A 16616-nucleotide genomic window follows, 5' to 3' on the forward strand; every position below is an offset into this window, starting at 1 on the left:
GCGGAGACCTAAAAGGACGGCTAGTCTGTTCTGTATCGTGGCAAACTGGTTAGGCACCACGATGTCATGAATCGGTGTAGACAGCTGAAGAAGTGTCGCATATTCTTCTACTGTAGGGGCTAACTCTGTCCCATGAAAGCTTAAAACGGCTCGCTGAGTGTCCCAAAAACTAATGGCAGTTCTGAGTAGGGTCCAATCAACGGGAGAATCGGCGAGTAATGGTAGGTCTCCTATGAAGAGCCGGAGGAATGCACGGTCTACTGGGCGGAATATGTTCCAAAGGCGAGTAATGTCCGCAGACGGTGTGATGATGACATCCAGCCTAGGACAGGGACGCGGGCGATCCATTCTTACCTAAATGGATAAGATATAGGTTTAATGTTTATAAACAAACTGATGCAATGTCCTATTTTGTTTTGAAAATATGCATGCAGGTGCAGAAAATAAATTATAGCACGAGTTCTTTACATTATACAACACTCCTTTAGTGAAAACAACAAAAGGCTCGCCAAAAAGAAAAACTACGAGCCGACTCAAAGACTCAACTTTTGGGTCGGTTGGCGGCGTGAAGGTTATTTTTGGTCCAGCATGACGGTCCCTGTTTATGCATGGTTTCAGTGTTCTACTGGGAAAACCACTAACTAGGGATGGGGGCTCTCGATTCAAGGGCGTCAATTCCTTGAAATCGAGCGAGGATCTTTGGGGGCCGGTTCGGTGGCGGAGCCGACTCGATCTGTTCCCTTACTCGGAACCTCTGACTAACCTAGCTTCCTAAATCGGCGCCCGTGGGATTTCAGGCGAGGTACCTAAATCCACTAGAATGATGCAATGCAAGTGCAGAAAGTAAAAGTGCATAAAGTAGATAAGCGGAAAATTGCAGGAAGCAGTAAATGAACATGCAAGCAAGCAAACGAATCGAGCCTGAACCCACTAAGTATGTCCCCAGTGGAGTCGCCAAGCTGTACGAACCCGAATGTGGACTCTCGTCGGGGCCCGCATTGCGCGCTTTTGGATCGCGCGGCTTGGTCGGAACGTCCACCTTCCCGTGGGGACGCGTGACGGACATGCGTGAGAGAAGGAGTCGCCACTTATCATTTTACGACCCGAAGGTCAAGGGCGGATAAGTTACCCGGGGTCTAGGGGTATGGAACACCTAGTTTGTTGTTAAGGCATTGGTCTGTGCGGAACCGGAAAGTCCGTGTTCGGGGGTTCATGTTACGTGCGGGCCTATATCCCGCACGCCCTTTCGGTACTCTGGTTTGCTAGGCTTGCATGTTTTATTATTTACCGCGTGGATTAAGTTGCGCTCGGCTCGCACGTTTTGACACCGGAGATTCGATGAACCAAACGATGTCGGTTGAGAAGCCGAGGGAGAAGTAAACCCGTATGTCGGGGAGTTGGTTCACAATCTTGTGTTACAGTTCATCGAACCATGGAGGTTGAATCCCTGCGTGAACCAAAACCGCGAGTTCTTGGATTTACTTGTATCTGGGCAAGCATTAGACCGATTCGATTAATTCGACTCTCGGACCGTTCGCTCACCGACTGGAATTCTTACAGAATAAATGCACCAAATAGAATCCTTACAATGCTCTCAAAACAATAAATACAAATTACAAAAAGGTCGAATTCCAGTCGTTTCGCGTTCGGTTATTATTCCACTCTAACTCACCATGAGTTTAGGGAAAAGACTGAAGGACTGAAATTCAATGGACGCTCTCACTAAATAGGGTGTTGGACCCTGTGAGTGTTGATTAGGGTGTTGGACCCTGTGCTCGATGATTAGGGCGTTGAGCCCTAATATTATTCGGCCTAGGGATTAGGCTCGACCCGCATGGCAAACAGGTGCGGAAAGATAACACGCAACATGTTAATAACAGACAGAGTGTTTGTTATTGTCGTGTTTACGTGAATTAACAGATTATTAACCCAGGGGTATTTTTGCAAGCAAATGCCATATGCTAAACAATCAAACATGTGCCAATGTTTGAGCATTCGGCTTTATTTTGAGGACTTGACAAAGAGAGTCAAATCTCAGGTGTGTGGATTGCTTTTACAGTTGTTCTGTATTGTGACACTGAATTACCACTGAATTAACCAAACTCGTGTTTTGACTCTAGATTTGGAATCTAGAATTCCTCCTAACCATTATCTAGTGTTTAGTTAGGTCGAGTGAAAGGTTAATCAGCATTTTGCATGCTTTCGGACATAGATAACTGTTCTAGTTACCCGAGTCTATGTTAGGATGATAGAAACTCATCAGTTAGATAAGAAAGGCTATGGAGATGAACCTGCACCTGAACAGGTAGCCCATTCTTATCCCGTACTGTAGTGTTTCTGTCATGCTAACCCTAAGGGTATCGCTGAATTGTGAAAAGACGATTTTTGCCCTTTATTTGAAAGTTGTTTTCAGAAAAGGGAAACATCGTAGTGCGGGCTACCTCGGCCTGTAGCCGGTGTCAACCAAATCCCTGGATCGTCCAGGGTTGTGCAAGAACCTCGGAAAAGCCAAGGAACCGGTTGATCTGCCCGGACGTCAGAAGATGACCGCACTTTTAAAGTAAACGATCATCTTCTCAAGCATTACTTTGAAGGGGAAAATATTAATGGTGATGCCACTACGGTGGATCTAGCAAATTCGGTTGAAGAACTAGAAAAGTCGAACTAGCGACTATAAACTAAGTGCTTCATGGGAGGCAGCCCATGTCTGAGAGCTAAAGTCCATGTTGGCTCTCAATTCTTTTGCTTCATTTGTTTTATTTTGATTTGCTGCTGGTTTGTACTTTATCAAGCACCCACTCATTGGGTAGACTTGTGATATTTGCTATTTGACTGTTTTAGTTAAGATGGATTACCTGCTATTTTTGTTCTTTTTGTTTTTGTTTTTTGTTTTTGAAGCCAGGGTGGATAACAACTGCTGACTCTCTCTATTGCTATACCAGTTGGAACTCCAATTGCTTCAACTTAATGTTTCGAAACCGAGGAAGTACTAGTATCTCTTTTTCTCTTATGTTCTTTATTTTTATTTTCGTTTTACTAGAGCTACATTAGGAACAGTGAGGACACTGTTTAATCTAAGTGTGGGGGAAGGGAGATACTAAACAGATGGAGTATAAAATTGAGTATAGTGTTGATGTCTGAATTATGTGATTTAATTTGTTACTCATGACATCTGATGCCTGTCTTTGTTGATAAATGGTTATACTTCCCTGTCACCTTGAACTATAATTGTCCATAATTATCTGGCAATTGTTAGGCCAAATTCTTCTTTTAAATTTTTTTTAATTATTGAAATCTAGAGATTGTACGAAGAATACTGTTGATAGCATTGGTTCAGGAATTGTTTGAAAAAAAATTGACTCACTTAGGCGCCCTACTCACCACTGTTGTGATTTTTGTACTTAGTTAAAATTAATTAGTCAAATCTTTAGAAACCAAATTTACCTAGTTTTTAGCCCTAGAGTTTGAAGTTTAAGAGTCGGTCAAGTCCTTAAGTGAAAAATAAACAGGTCTACTTCTAAGCAAAGTTAGTTAGTATATCATCTTTTTAATTATTCTAATAGCACTTTAACATTTAGTGGAAGAGGTAGAAGAAGCTTTGTACTTAGTGATTCCTATAAAAGAAGTCTGAAAAGTGTTAGTGAGCATTCAAAAAAAAAAAAGCAAGCATAGCCTTTACTCCAATGACTCAAGAATTGAGTTATGAGTATTCTAACTTGAATGTTAGAGTGAGGAAGAGTTCGTAGGGGTCCCTTTAAAACCCGGTCACTTGGGTGATGAGCCCAGGATGTGCCGACTCAATGAACTCACTATAACGAGAAGAGCGGAAAGGCACAAGTTCAAAGAAAAATTGGACTTGAAAAAAAAATTTGCTTCTGAAACAGAAAGGAAAAATTGAATGCAAAAACAAAAAAATGAATTAAGACTTGTAATAAAAAGGAAGAAAACCTAGGGACGAAGCAGATACCATATGCTTTCACTACCTTGTTGACTTGCTTAGAGGGAAAATTAGAGGGATCACATGCCTGCTAACAGCTATGAAGTTTAAATGTGTATTTTTCCTTATAGGACTGAGCATTTACTTTTGAAATAGAAATCTTAGGCTAAACGCTTGGATTAAAATTTGCTTTCTCTAGATTAGCTAGTTAATTTCAACTATAGTACTCTGATCACATGTTTCCAGTTTGGTTTGAGCAGTGGGCACCACAAATAGCGAGTCATAAATTGTGAGATATCAGATGCTTGAATTAGTGAATATGAAAATTTGTACTCTCTATGATAGATTTCTTTCCTTGGTCTTATTTATTTTGCTTGAGGACAAGCAAAAGTTCAAGTGTGGGGAAGTTGATAAGGGCATATTATACTAATATTTTGTTGTGCAATTCATGTTAAATTATTATTAATTTTATAGAAATTATAAGAAGTTGGTGCTTAATTATGTGTAATTTGATATTGTAGGTCTTTGAGGACTTAGATGGAATTACGAGCAATATTGAGGAGTTTTGCGCAATTTGGAGCCAGCTTATATCTTTCGGAAATCTTTTTTTGTTTTGGATATAAATACTCCTCATAACAAGAATAGGAAACCCTGGGGGTGAGCCATCTTTCACCATTCTTTTAACCTAGAGAGTTTTTGGAGAGAGTCTTGTCTGGAGCCGTCACCTGGATCAATTGATTTGAAGCGAAGAATTGTGGAAGAGACAATTCCTTAAAGGAATTATTGGGTTTTTGTTTTAGGATTCAATATCTTGAGTTTACCGCTGAATATGAATTCTATTGCAATGACTCCTTTGAATTATAATTGTGTTTTCAATTCCATGATGTTCTAAGCTTCTCTTGTGGGAATATGATGAAACCCTAGGTAGCTAATATGATGTTTGTCGCCATGTTATAGGATTAATAGATGTGTTAATGATTCATGATTGCAATTCCTATAATTTCAATTTTAATTCTTAATTGGTTATAATTGTTAGAAACACTATTGATACGAGAGTTGATATAGTGTTTGTTAGGAATTCTTGATTAGACTAATTAGTTAAATGCGGAAGCTGCGTTAATTAGTTTAATTAGAGATTATCCAGGGATTAATGCAATGTTTCTAGTTAGTTATTCGCTAAGACATTAGGGATAATTAATTTAGGGCATTAGACAATCATAGCACTGGAAGGTGTATGATTATAATTTAGAGTCCACTATTAATTAGAGATGCGGGAGCTGATTGATTAATTAGGGGTTTAAGACTTTAATTTTAAAGGCTTGATAAACTCACTTGATTAACCACATAGCTATTAATCTATATAACATGATGGCAATCTGATTAGTGAAACTAGGGTGGATTCTGTTTTTCCCACTTTCAATTGATATATTTTCATGTAATTCTCTTTCTGCTCTTTGTGACGATTTAGGTTGATTAGTAGTTAATTAGTTAATTCTCTCAATTTGATTGCTTAGATAATAATAGAATCTAATATAGGTTTAGTACTTAATTAATCCTCGTGGGATCGACGCTCTATTCATCACTATATTACTTGATCTGATCCAGTATACTTGTTGGTAGAATTCGCGCTTATTTTTATATATATTTGCAGTTGATCAAGTTTTTGGCACCGTTGCCGGGGACTAACTTAATATTAGACCACTTTTAGTTCTATTGTTAATTTAGGCGCACTTTACTGTGTGTTTATTTCTTGTTCTCTTTGCAGGTATTCTATGCGTAGGAGTAGAAGTGCTGAACTTCTACCATTAGATCTTGAGATAGAGCGCACCTTGCATCGGTTGAGAAGAGAGAACAGAAGAAGGGAAGAATTGCAGGCAGTTGAGATGGCAGACGATGACATCGACTGCCAAATACAGGGTGCTGCCAGAGCACTTCGAGACTATGCAGTACCTACTATTATGGGTTCTGCGATCAGAAGGCCCACTATTCCAGCTAATAACTTTGAATTGAAGCCGGTACTCATCCAGATGGTTCAATCAAATCAGTTTGGAGGATATCCCAACGAGAGTCCTGATGAGCATATTGCAGGATTCCTCCAATACTGTAACACGGTAAAGATGAATAATGTCACTGATGATGTTATTAGATTACAGCTTTTTCCTTTCTCACTTAGGGATAAAGCGAGAGCCTGGTTCAACTCACTGCCACAAGAGTCCATCACCACCTGGGCCGACCTTTCATCTAAGTTTCTCAGGAGATTTTTCCCACCAGCTAGGACTGCAAGATTGAGGAACGAAATCACTAACTTCACCAAGTTCAGTGGTGAATCACTTTATGAGGCATGGGAGAGATTCAAGGAGGCAATCAGAAAGTGCCCACATCACGGATTGCCAGATAATCTCCTAATTGAGGTCTTCTATCTTAGCCTGGATGATACATTGAGGTCTCTAGTAGATGCTGCAGCAGGAGGCGCACTGATGGGTAAGAATTATGATGAAGCAAGTGCTTTGATAGAAGAGATGGCCTCCAGTGCACATAATTGGCAGAATGAGAGAAGCAAATCAAGAGTGGCATCAGTCAATGACATGGACACTATTGCTAATTTGACAACCCAGATTTCAGCTCTCACTACCCAGGTAAGTAAACTCACCTCAGCACATTCTTTTAATACTAATCAGGTTGCTTTTTGTGAGTTGTGTTCAGGACCACATTCGACTCTTGAATGCATGTCTGGAAATCCCTCAGCTTCACCCAATGGAGAGCAAGTGAACTTTGTCAACAACTTCCAACGGAGTAATCAAGGGCCTTATTCGAACACTTACAATCCAGAGTGGCGTAATCATCCTAATTTCTCATGGAGGAATGAGAATAATGCACTTAAACCGCCACCTGGATTCCAAAAGCAAGGCCCTGCTCAGAATGCTCCACCTCAGCAGAGTCAGTCGAGAATGGAAGAGCTCATGTTGAGCTATATGCAAAAGACTGACACCATGCTACAGAATCAACAAGCCACTATTTGAAACCTAGTGGGTCAGATTAGTCAGATTTCTCAACAATTGAGTAATAGACCATCAGGGTCTTTACCCAGCAACACTGAAGAGAACCCCAAGGGTGTCAGTGCTATAATGCTGAGGAGTGGCAAGGAATTGGACACAGTCAATTGAAAAGCTCAAACTCAGGAGGAGAGTGCAGAGAAAGATAAAGGTAAGCAAAAGGTGGAGGAACCAAGGCAGAAGTCACTAGGGGTGAAACCGTATGTTCCTCCTGTCCCTTTTCCAGGAAGATTGAAGCAACAGCAGCTGGACGCCCAAATTGCTAAATTCCTAGATGTCTTTAAAAAGCTGCAAATCAACATTCCATTTGTAGAAGCACTCCAGCAGATGCCTTCATATGCTAGATTCATGAAGGATCTGCTCACTAAAAAGAGGAAGTTTGATGGGAGTGAGCCTGTGATGCTTACAGGAGAGTGTTCTATGATTCTCCAAAAGGATTTGCCTAACTTACCACGCAAACAAAGAGATCATGGGAGTTTCACTGTTCCTTGTACTATAGAGAATTTTCATTTTGAGAACGTTCTTATCGATTTAGGTGCAAGTATAAATTTAATGCCTCTGTCTATTTTCAGGAAACTTGGACTTGGAGAATGCAAGAAAACTCATATTACCTTGCAACTTGCTGACAGGAGTATCAAATATCCAAAGGGTATTGTCGAGAATGTCCTGGTGAAGGTAGACAAACTCATATTTCCAGTCGACTTCATAGTCTTGGAGATGGAGGAGGACAGAGAGGTGCCCATGATCCTTGGCAGACCGTTCCTTGCGATAGGTAAAGCATTAATAGATGTGGAACAAGGTAAGCTCACTTTAAGAGTTATGAATGAACAAATAACTTTTAATGTTTATGATGCCATAAAGAAATTTGATGATGGCAAATCTTGTTACACCATTGATATTATTGATGAGCTTATCTCTGAGTCTGTGGAGGAGAAAGCAGGTGTGGATACAATGGAACCAGTGTCATCTTTGACACAGTCCCCGGTGCTAGAACTTAAACCATTGCCTAGCCATTTAAAATATGTCTATCTTGGAATAGATGATACTTTGCCAATAATTATCTCTTCTTCCTTGACAGGTGATCAGGAGCAGCAGCTCCTAAGCGTGCTGAGAAAGCACAAGGAGGCAATAGGATGGACTATTGCAGATATCAAAGGGATCAGGCCTCTAATTTGCACTCATAGGATAATGTTGGAAGCTGAGTGCAAACCCACAGTGCAACCGCAGAGGCGACTTAACCCAACTCTCAAAGAGGTAGTGAAGAAAGAAGTGCTTAAACTGTTGGATGCAGGTATTATCTATCCTATCTCAGATAGTAAATGGGTTAGTCCTGTTCAAGTAGTGCCAAAAATGGGTGGTATGACTGTGGGTAAAAATGAGGTCAATGAATTAATCCCGACTCGTACTGTGACTGGGTGGAGCGTTTGTATAGATTACAGGAAACTAAATGATGCTACCCATAAAGACCATTTCCCCCTCCCCTTCATTGCTCAGATGCTAGAAAAACTTGCAGGGCATGATTATTATTGTTTTCTAGATGGTTATTATGGTTACAATCAGATTCATATAGCACCCGAGGACCAGGAGAAAACCACATTCACTTGTCCCTATGGCACTTTTGCCTTTAGGAGAATGCCTTTCGGTCTCTGTAATGCACCTGCCACTTTCCAGAGGTGCATGATGTCTATATTTTATGAAATGTTAGAGAATTTTATTGAAATATTTATGGATGATTTCTCTGTTTTTGGGAAATCATTTGAATCTTGTCTGACAAATTTAGGCTGTGTGCTTAAAATATGTAAGGAGACTAATCTACTTCTGAACTGGGAGAAATGTCATTTTATGGTAAGAGAGGGAATAGTCTTAGGTCACAAGGTGTCAAAGAAAGGGATTGAAGTTGATCGAGCAAAAGTGGAGATAATAGAGAAGTTGCCACCACCCACTTCAACAAAAGGAGTAAGGAGCTTCTTAGGACATGCTGGCTTCTATAGGAGATTGATCAAGGACTTTTCTAAAAACTCTAGACTTCTTTGTAATTTACTTGAAAAAGATTCTGCTTTTGTTTTTAATGACAGTTGTTTGCAGGCATTCAATTTATTGAAGGAGAAACTCACTTCTGCACCAGTGATCGTTGCACCTAATTGGGAGCTTCCGTTTAAGCTGATGTGTGATGCCAGCGACTATGCTGTAGGGGCAGTACTTGGGCAAAGGCGAGGTAAGGTATTTCATGCAATATACTATGCTAGTAGAACTTTAAACGAGGCCTAGAGGAACTATGCCATAACTGAAAAAGAGCTTTTAGCAGTCATATTTGCATGTGACAAGTTTCGGCCTTATCTGATAGGTTCTAAGATCATAGTATACACAGACCATGCTACCCTGAAATATTTGTTTGCTAAAGGTGATGCTAAACCTAGGCTAATTCGTTGGATTCTACTGCTGCAAGAATTTGACCTGGAAATTAGAGACACAAAGGGAACTGAAAATGTAGTGGCTGATCATTTATCCCGTTTGGAATCTGATTGTTTAGATTCACCCATTAATGAAAAGTTCCCTGATGAACAATTGCATGTAGTAGAAATCCAAGGATTACCTTGGTATGCTGATATAGTCAATTACATGGTTAGCAAAATCACACCATATGGTTTGTCATTTCAACAGAAAAAGAAATTTTTGCATGATGTGAAATACTATTTTTGGGACGAACCATATCTGTTTAAATGTTGTGCTGACCAAGTAATTAGACGTTGTGTGCCTGAAACTGAACAGCTTAGCATAATACAACACTGTCATTCTAAGGAAGCAAGAGGCCACTTTGGTGTGGAAAGAACTGCAACTAAGATCTTATCTTGTGGATTTTATTGGCCTAGAGTATTTCATGATTGCAGGAATTACATTATGTCTTGTGCTCCATGCCAAAGAACTGGCAATATTTCTAGGAGACATGAATTACCACAAAATAGCATTCTTGTAATTGAGCTTTTTGATGTGTGGGGAATAGACTTTATAGGTCCTTTTCCCTCTTCTTTTTCAAGTAAATATATTCTTGTGGCTGTTGATTATGTTTCAAAATGGGTAGAAGCAGTTGCTCTACAAAGTAATGATGCCAGAGTTGTAATCAGATTTTTGAAAAAGAACATCTTTTCAAGATTTGGGGTACCTAGAGCCATTATAAGTGATGGGGGATCACATTTTTGCAATCGGCAATTTGAAAAATTATTATCAAAATATGGAGTTACTCATAAAATTGTCACCCCTTATCATCCACAGACTTGTGGACAGGTTGAGGTGTCCAATAGGGAAATAAAGCGTATCTTAGAGAAAACAGTCAATGCATCTAGGAAAGATTGGTCTTTAAAACTTGATGATGCATTGTGGGCTTACAGTACAGCTTTCAAAACCCCCATAGGAATGTCCCCATACAAGATTGTTTATGGTAAATCATGTCACCTACTAGTAGAGCTTGAGCACAAAGCATACTGGGCCATAAAATACCTTAACTTTGATTTACAAGCTGCAGGTGAAAAGAGATTGCTCCAGTTGAATCAGATGGCTGAGATGAGAGAGGAAGCATATGAAAATGCTAGGATATACAAGGAGCGAGCCAAGCAATGGCATGATAGGAACATCCTAAAGCGAGAGTTTTTGCCTGGTCAGAAAGTCCTATTATACAACTCTCGCTTGAAGTTGTTCTCAGGTAAGTTAAAATCTCGATGGTCTGGACCATTTGTTATTTCTAATGTTTTTCCCTATGGTGCAGTTGAGCTGAAGTCAGAAGATGACCGCACTTTTAAAGTAAACGGTCATCTTCTCAAGCATTACTTTGAAGGGGAAAATATTAATGGTGATGCCACTACGGTGGATCTAGCAAATTCGGTTGAAGAACTGGAAAAGTCGAATTAGCGACTATAAACTAAGTGCTTCATGGGAGGCAGCCCATGTCTGAGAGCTAAAGTCCCTGTTGGCTCTCAATTCTTTTGCTTCATTTGTTTTATTTTGATTTGCTGCTGGTTTGTACTTTATCAAGCACCCACTCATTGGGTAGACTTGTGATATTTGCTATTTGACTGTTTTAGTTAAGATGGATTATCTGCTATTTTTGTTCTTTTTTGCTTTTGTTTTTGAAGCCAGGGTGGATAACAACTGCTGACTCTCTCTATTGCTATACCAGTTAGAACTCCAATTGCTTCAACTTAATGTTTCGAAACCGGGGAAGTACTAGTATCTCTTTTTCTCTTATGTTCTTTATTTTTATTTTCGTTTTACTAGAGCTACATTAGGAACAGTGAGGACACTGTTTAATCTAAGTGTGGGGGAAGGGAGATACTAAACTGATGGAGTATAAAATTGAGTATAGTGTTGATGTCTGAATTCTGTGATTTAATTTGTTACTCATGACATCTGATGCCTGTCTTTGTTGATAAATGGTTATACTTCCCTGTCACCTTGAACTATAATTGTCCATAATTATCTGGCAATTGTTAGGCCAAATTCTTCTTTTAAATTTTTTTTTAATTATTGAAATCTAGAGATTGTACGAAGAATACTGTTGATAGCATTGGTTCAGGAATTGTTTGAAAAAAAATTGACTCACTTAGGCGCCCTACTCACCACTGTTGTGATTTTTGTACTTAGTTAAAATTAATTAGTCAAATCTTTAGAAACCAAATTTACCTAGTTTTTAGCCCTAGAGTTTGAAGTTTAAGAGTCGGTCAAGTCCTTAAGTGAAAAATAAACAGGTCTACTTCTAAGCAAAGTTGGTTAGTATATCCTCTTTTTAATTATTCTAATAGCACTTTAACATTTAGTGAAAGAGGTAGAAGAAGCTTTGTACTTAGTGATTCCTATAAAAGAAGTCTGAAATGTGTTAGTGAGCATTCAAAAAAAAAAAAGCAAGCATAGCCTTTACTCCAATGACTCAAGAATTGAGTTATGAGTATTCTAACTTGAATGTTAGAGTGAGGAAGTGTTCGTAGGGGTCCCTTTAAAACCCGGTCACTTGGGTGATGAGCCCAGGATGTGTCGACTCAATGAACTCACTATAACGAGAAGAGCGGAAAGGCACAAGTTCAAACAAAAATTGGACTTGAAAAAAAAAATTTGCTTCTGAAACAGAAAGGAAAAATTGAATGCAAAAACAAAAAAATGAATTAAGACTTGTAATAAAAAGGAAGAAAACCTAGGGACGAAGCAAATACCATATGCTTTCACTACCTTGTTGACTTGCTTAGAGGGAAAATTAGAGGGATCACATGCCTGCTAACAGCTATGAAGTTTAAATGTGTATTTTTCCTTATAGGACTGAGCATTTACTTTTGAAATAGAAATCTTAGGCTAAACGCTTGGATTAAAATTTGCTTTCTCTAGATTAGCTAGTTAATTTCAACTATAGTACTCTGATCACATGTTTCCAGTTTGGTTTTAGCAGTGGACACCACAAATAGCGAGTCATAAATTGTGAGATATCAGATGCTTGAATTAGTGAATATGAAAATTTGTACTCTCTATGATAGATTTCTTTCCTTGGTCTTATTTATTTTGCTTGAGGACAAGCAAAAGTTCAAGTGTGGGGAAGTTGATAAGGGCATATTATACTAATATTTTGTTGTGCAATTCATGTTAAATTAATATTAATTTTATAGAAATTATAAAAAGTTGGTGCTTAATTATGTGTAATTTGATATTGTAGGTCTTTGAGGACTTAGATGGAATTACGAGCAATATTGTGGAGTTTTGCGCAATTTGGAGCCAGCTTATATCTTTCGGAATTCTTTTTTTGTTTTGGATATAAATACTCCTCATAACAAGAATAGGAAACCCTGGGGGGGAGCCATCTTTCACCATTCTTTTAACCTAGAGAGTTTTTGGAGAGAGTCTTGTCTGGAGCCGTCACCTGGATCAATTGATTTGAAGCGAAGAATTGTGGAAGAGACAATTCCTTAAAGGAATTATTGGGTTTTTGTTTTAGGATTCAATATCTTGAGTTTACCGCTGAATATGAATTCTATTGCAATGACTCTTTTGAATTATAATTGTGTTTTCAATTCCATGATGTTCTAAGCTTCTCTTGTGGGAATATGATGAAACCCTAGGTAGCTAATATGATGTTTGTCGCCATGTTATAGGATTAATAGATGTGTTAATGATTCATGATTGCAATTCCTATAATTTCAATTTTAATTCTTAATTGGTTATAATTGTTAGAAACACTATTGATACGAGAGTTGATATAGTGTTTGTTAGGAATTCTTGATTAGACTAATTAGTTAAATGCGGAAGCTGCGTTAATTAGTTTAATTAGAGATTATCCAGGGATTAATGCAATGTTTCTAGTTAGTTATTCGCTAAGACATTAGGGATAATTAATTTTGGGCATTAGACAATCATAGCACTGGAAGGTGTATGATTATAATTTAGAGTCCACTATTAATTAGAGATGCGGGAGCTGATTGATTAATTAGGGGTTTAAGACTTTAATTTTAAAGGCTTGATAAACTCACTTGATTAACCACATAGCTATTAATCTATATAACATGATGGCAATCTGATTAGTGAAACTAGGGTGGATTCTGTTTTTCCCACTTTCAATTGATATATTTTCATGTAATTCTCTTTCTGCTCTTTGTGACGATTTAGGATGATTAGTAGTTAATTAGTTAATTCTCTCAATTTGATTGCTTAGATAATAATAGAATCTAATATAGGTTTAGTACTTAATTAATCCTCGTGGGATCGACGCTCTATTCATCACTATATTACTTGATCTGATCCAGTATACTTGTTGGTTGAATTCGCGCTTATTTTTATATATATTTGCAGTGGATCACTTGGTCGCATCAAGCCGCGGCTAATTCCCCCCACCGCCGGCTCAATCCCAATTCGGTGGCTCAACCCCAAGCCACTTCCCTCCACCACATAATTTGAAATATCTTCTTACACACTTACATCCATCACCCATCCATCACTTCCCATCACTTCTCTCTTACTTCCCCCACACTCTAAGTGACACAAACCCCACCCTAACCCCCTTCAAATTTCGGCAGCCCACTAATCCCCTTCAAAATCATACTTAACTTCACTTAAACGAGCCATTAAGCCTCCCTATATAAACCCTAAGCTTCATCAACTTAATCACTTCTTCATTCTCACTCTCTCTCAAGCCAACTTCTCTCTAGAAAGCTCTCAACCTCCAGCCCATCCCCTCATCCTCACACAGCCCGTCCCGAGTCCAAGACCGGCCAAAATCAACAGAAAAACAACCCGGTATTCCGATCACCACCCGACCCGACTTAAGCCAACATCCCCAAACTTCCTAGCCTACATGTTTCCCACCCCCTAAGTCCATTTCAGGGCTTAGATTTTCGGTTTGAAGCTTCCAACCCCACGTTCCAACCGAAAACACCATCGGGTCTCGAAAGCTCCCCGCCGGGTGCATCCAACTCCTACTACGTGCCATTTCTCCCCACGACTTCGGCGAGTTGTGCCATCACATCCAAAGGGTTCCTCACTACCCCCACTCTCCCTCGTGAAGAGGTGGTCACGGTCCGAGAGCCCTTCAACCGTGCACAACCTTCGTTCCACCTCCTCTTTCTTATCGGGTCCCATTAATTTTTACCGAGTTTTCTCTCACGTTTCTTGTTTGTCCAGGCCTTGGCACGTTCGAGACTATCCACGAACGTCTAGGTTCGTCCCTTAGGAGTCCAAGGAGCCCGACCTTGCACTGTGCCGTGGTCGTAGTCATCGTGCCGACCCCATTTTCCCCAAGATGCAGCTGCCGCTGCTCTCGGGTGCCCGTCGCCCATCGGGTCCAACCGAGTCATCCGACCCTCTCGCCGCTTCCCCGACTCTTTCCCTCGTACATCGAGGCTAGGTAATAATCCTCTACGACTTAGAGAAGTTAGGTTCTCCATATTTGTTTGTTTTAAGACGTTGAGGTGGTTATTAACCGAAGAATATGCGAGTTAGTTCATTCCATGCACGTCCATGCATCCCCATGTGATTGCACATATGTTCACCCTCCATATCATATCCGTATGATGCATAAGCTCGTGTACCATGATAGGAAACGGCTCGGATCGAGACGGGAGAGACCCCCTTGGCCATGGTTGAGCCACGGGAACTCACGGCCTAGTCCCAAGGGGGGGACCGGTGAGCTCCCTTGGCTTACCCGAGGCTAGGACGGTCTCTCTTCCCCCGAAACGAGTTGATTCCTATGTCTCCAATATCGTTAATCATGTGTAACATGTTAGTATGACGGGAATGGATCCAAACCGGGGCCGAAGAGATCATTTCGACCCGTGTGAGCCACGGAAGCTCCCGGTCATTCTTGATGGAATGTGGCCGAGAGCTTCCTTGGACCACACAAGTCCGGGAGGCCCTCTTTCACCTCGAAATGGGTCGGTTCCCGTGTTTTCTCCGTTTCGTTATCACTTGAGTCGATGTCGTTTTATTGATTCCTTTAAATATTTTATTCGTGCGTGTTTGTATGCTCTTTTGCGTGATTATGACCATGGCGGCATCGATTTGATTAAAACGTGTGTTATATCGTGTTTGACGTATTATGCATGCAAGATACGATCGGAATCGTTCCTTGGAATTTTGTGTATTGATGTTCGTGTTTTATCATTGGCTACGTGATAATCACATGATAGATGCGTAGGCTTCGGACCATTGTTCGTTAAATCCATAATGTCCATGACATAAGATCATCGTCACCGAATAATTTCACAAAGGGGATAAACGGGACGTGTCATTCAATTAATTAAATCACTCGAACCAAATAATTGGATAAATTGATTATTAATTCGTAAGCGCATCGATGGTTCACGGAACGGCGGAAATGCCCTTTTCTTTAAAAGCTCACAACTTCAAAGCACCGAGACATGTAGCACGAATAGAATCGTGTCTAGCGAGTCCTCGCGTACTATGACCCGAGTCCGGGCCCAATTTGAGGCTGCTCGAGTCGAGACGCGCAAGTCCTTTTTAGACCTCTTCGTGTCATGCGATCTTTAATTTATAGGTGAACCGCACACATTCTATTGATCAAGGGCATAGTCGTCATTCCGCGATACACCGATATTATAGGCGTTAGGGAGTCGGAAACACCTCGATCTATGGACGGGAAAGGGCAACCCGTTTGGGCGCGAGTTTCATTCACACGGCCCATTCCGTTCACTTTCGGTGTTTCTATCTCCCTATTGTAGATTCGGTGGTGAACATTTTATTTCTGTGACAAAACATGAAGAACCGGATTAATGATGTACTTGACTTGATCAAACATTAGATAATTGATAGGTGGAATGCTAGGTTCCAATCTAGAGTTAAAAATACAAGTTTGGCTAATTCGGTGAAACCGCAGTGACACCTCACTAAATAGAGTTCTAAAACAAATTCACACATGTAATCGGCCTAGAACCACATCCCAACCCACTTCTTTGTTTGCCTAGGTTAGACACATTGTTTGCTAATCAACCCCGGTCAATAACTGATTAAATCACATACATTCGGCCTAATATACAACTTGTCTGTATTTATCCATACTTGTCAGTTATTGTCTGTTTGTCATCAATTTATCAGTTTTCTTCTGTTTTCCATTTATTTTTGCTAATTTGTTACGGTTCGAGTCC

The 16616-nt window shown here is 39.9% G+C and overlaps 1 non-coding gene across 1 annotated transcript; it reads right to left on the minus strand.

Annotated features, from left to right (window-relative positions):
- Positions 1–6219: 6219 nt before the first annotated feature.
- Positions 6220–6326, minus strand: LOC116193383. The gene has a single exon (XR_004154290.1). It is a non-coding gene; the product is annotated as a small nucleolar RNA R71 (small nucleolar RNA).
- Between the last annotated feature and the right edge of the window lie 10290 nt (positions 6327–16616).

Source organism: Punica granatum, chromosome 1, assembly GCF_007655135.1.
Source record: "Punica granatum isolate Tunisia-2019 chromosome 1, ASM765513v2, whole genome shotgun sequence".
NCBI lineage: Eukaryota > Viridiplantae > Streptophyta > Magnoliopsida > Myrtales > Lythraceae > Punica > Punica granatum.